Below are 4172 nucleotides of genomic sequence, written 5' to 3'. Positions count from 1 at the left end.
CTGCGTATCAGCCTTCAGGTACGACTTTTAATTTCAATATATTTGTGCAACCGTTGATGCAAAAATGTATTGGTTCAGGGTTCAGGGTTAGACATTTTGCATTCAAATACTAAAAAAAAATGTGCCCACAGATTTATATATTTATTTTAATGATTATTATCTAACCGTGGGCCAATCCTGTTTTGACACAATAGTTGTTCAATCTAAACTCAAATTTTAGAATTTACTCACACAGCTAGGGTATATGGCCCTATTTTGGACCTACTATGCAAAGCGTCAACATATTTCGCATAGTTCTTAGGAACGGTCTAACTAATTTGGCTCGTTTCAGGATTGTTTTGTGCCTTAATTTATGCTTAACAAAGTGTACTATTGAAAATTTAAAATCATTTAACCATTCCATTGTAATAAGCATTTCAAGTAAAACATTTTTTGGATGCTTTTTGGACTTATTGAATGTATTTTGGAGACATCGCTGAACCTATTTTGGACCCACACTCTGATTGGTTGAAATTTGGACAACTCGAATTGCGGCGTGCGGCGGCAACACGCACACTTACAAAAACTCGGTTTGATAAACCAAAGGGCCTATCCACGATTATAATTTGGAAAATATTTATTTCAGAAATTAAACAATTATGATGAAACAATGGATTTGAATTTGAAAACGTGTTTTAATCATATTGAATGGAAACTCACGCATCTTTAGCAGGTCTCTGTCCTATTTACAATTTGCATATTCTTACGACCTAATTGTTGAAGCATTAGAATATAAAAGACAACCCGTTATTACTCGCAATAAAAACACCTTATCTTAAAATTAAATGAATGACATAGATACATAACAAGTTACAATGAAAAAAGGTTCTAAATTTTACGCAGAGCTTATGATCAAATGATATTAAACAATCAAGAAATTTAAATATAGCTTGTAACTTTGTGTGAAACTTTCTCATCTGTCATGTTAAACTTTCCAGTTGCTTGACAAAAAGTTTAACTACATGTTGCACTTTAAAAACAATGTAATATTTGAAAAAAATCTTTGTTTGAATACCAGGGTGCCTTTGATAGTCATAGCACAGACAAACAGACGTGACTCTCCATACAAATAATTTTTGAAATTCATCGTCCTTCATCAAACCACCAAATCACGGCGACGCCAGCGCTGCCTGGTGAGCTTATGCCGAAGCGCAGCCCAAACATACCAATACAAACCCATTACTGTCATGTGTCATGTCAGTGTATGCGTGAGACAATCAAACCGATTGTAAACAGCTGATTGAAATAATGTTGTTGTTGGATATCGTCAGTACTCGGTGAAATTAAAATTAACACCGACGGCCGAAGATGACGGCCAAACCATGCGGCAGAATCAACAACGACGCACCACAACCGCAACGACAGAGACCAAACCACTGGTCCTCCCCGTTGCTCCCAAAAACTGTCCAACATTCCTTCTCTCCCGAAACCTCGAACCATTACACCTGATCAACAAGATACAAGATACAAGTCACGAAAACACCAGTAGTGGCCGCCGAAATAGAAAAAAAATCAATTCAAATCTACCAGAATTGATCCCAACGATGGGCGTTTCGAAACATCCGCGGGAAACGTGTCCACGGCGCAGTTAAGTTGCGTCTAACAGCAAAAAGTGGCGAATAAGATGAAAAAAGTCGCAAAGATTCCAAAAAACGCTGCCGCAAACTCTTACATCAAAAAATCGGCGAAACATCGCCATAAGGACGACCAGCAGCAACAATCTGAGCAGCAATCCATGAAGGATAAGCAGGTTGCTCCAAGGTCCAAGGCTCCGAAGGAGATGACTTCACCATAGAATCTAGCTTTCTCCGCAGTAGCGGACGCCTCATCAGCAGCCTCGGCATCGGCAGGCCTACCGGGTTAATAGTGGGGCAAAGGCGCAAAGGGTATGTACTCGCTAGTCAGCCACTCATCTGACCCTGGTCGAAACTGCCTCAATCTTGTCCCGCAAAGCTTGGATTGCGGATCACCGTTAGAATTCCTGAATTCTATCATATTTTGTTTTGTTTTCAATTGCTGCCACGTGCTCACGCTCAACTTTACAACAACAAAAACACATTACACACACTAAGGAAAGACGGGCGAGCTGTCACGACAGCAGCGCCATCAGCGCCGGGTGAGTGGATGCCGAAGCTAAATTGCATTTGAAATAACCATTTTTGGCTCGGTTATTGAAGGACGATGGTTCCGCACTCGAGTGTCCCGTCTGTTTGTCTGTGGTCATAGTTTTTCTTGTTAAAAGCAGATTTGAGGTTTTCAAACATTATTTTTACTTCGAACTTACCATCACTTAGGTTGCTGATATAATTTTTAAGAAAATCGTTTATGTCAATACTTAGTTAATTATGTTTATAAGCTTTTTAATATAATACATATAAATTTTAGGTAATATTGTTAAAAATTCAGAACTTTGCCTGAAATTCGTTGAAACTAGTTTTGTTTATTAAATTATGGATTTATGTTACATGTATAACTGAATTTAAAGAAAGAATCAAAAGTTTTCACATTTTATATGACATTTGTTTTACTGGAAATGCCTTTCAATTATGAGATGAGTTCTTCATGAGGTACTTTGAGCACTTCTTTACCACGGTCAGTATGATTCCATACCATTCCGTACGTATTCAATTTTTACTCTTCATTTTGCGGAAAAAATATCAAACCTATCAAAGTCACCCCGGCTATATGTCTCAAATCATAAAATTCATAATGTTAACATCGCATTAACCTCTTATGCTTATTTTTTTCTTAGATTTTTATTTTTCTAGCTGGTTTAATTGTGTTTCTAACATGATTGACAAGGTAAAATTTAAAAGTGTAATTTATTATAAACCAACGTTGCCCTTTGTGAAAAAAATCGATTAACCTGTATTTTTAAAAATTATATATAGATAAATATGCAAAAATCAGATAAAACTTACAAAAATATATTTTCCATATGTATATTTCTCTGATTAGTTTGCAATACGTCTTAAAAGCCATCACGTTCTCCGACACATATTTGATTTTCTTTCTGAACCAAACCAAATTTTGTTTGTTTTCCAGTAAAGAGCATTTAAAAGACGTGCAGATGACAATTCAAAGCATTTTTTATTTATAATTCGTAAATTGATCGAGAACTAATCGAAAAATGGATTTGTTTACAACTAGCGCTTAGGATCTTTTTAAAACTAACTCAAAATTTTTTAAAATTTAATTCATACGACTTTTTCAAAAACCACTCATCAGCGATGTTGACAGCTCCTGTCACGGTGACAGCTGACGATTTAATGAACTAGACCCTTTAGGTTTTTCAATCGTTTCCCCTTTAATTCCAACAGGGTAGCCAGTTTGCATTTTTTGAAGCAAAAATTAAAAATATATGCGGCTTAATTGGTGATAATGATGTTAAGACAAAAATAAATCAACATCAGTTTAAATTTTGGGATACTTTGCAATCGGTCCTAACAATCATCGAAATCTCTAGCATCAATTTACATTTTTATCGTTTAAAAAACATATTTTCATTGTTTCTGTTAATCATTTGCTTTTTAAAGCTTAGATTTAATTCAAATAATTACAGTAAAGAATTTCAATTCAAAATATTAAATTAAAAAATTTCAATCAATTTCAATGAAATATCGAAATAAATTGATAAACAAAACTGGCAACACCTTGTTATGCATGTGTTGGTGATAGCCTTGAACCGACGGCAAAGTAGCTCCAAAAACTGATCCAACGCGGCTGATTTGAAAAAAATATTTTGAAATGAGTTTTTTTCAATAATAGAATAGTTATTTCAATGGTTTAGTGACGGAAAACAAGAAAGAATTAAATAAACAACAGTTACATTGCTCGGAAACCGGACGAAATTGCTTGGTGTCAGTGCAAAACAGAAAAAATCATCAAGGTGTCGCGAGCCAAATCTGATAAGCAACGAGGCCGGAATTTTTGGACCTAATCGATGTGCTAGGAAAATGAAAGGAAGTTCGAATGGTGTTGGAAAAAGTGGCTGAAAAAGCGGAAATAATCAAAAATGTTAACATTTTTGGAAGAGGTAAGATACAGAACGATCCTGCCTACACTTTCTGTTGGTTGGATTCAGTGAAGTCGTACTTTAAAAGCCTGAACTACCTCGATTAATAAAAATAGGT

Source organism: Culex pipiens, chromosome 1 (genome assembly GCF_016801865.2).
Source record: "Culex pipiens pallens isolate TS chromosome 1, TS_CPP_V2, whole genome shotgun sequence".
Lineage (NCBI taxonomy): Eukaryota > Metazoa > Arthropoda > Insecta > Diptera > Culicidae > Culex > Culex pipiens.
The sequence above is the reverse complement of the archived record's forward strand: the minus strand, read 5'-3'. Positions refer to the sequence as shown.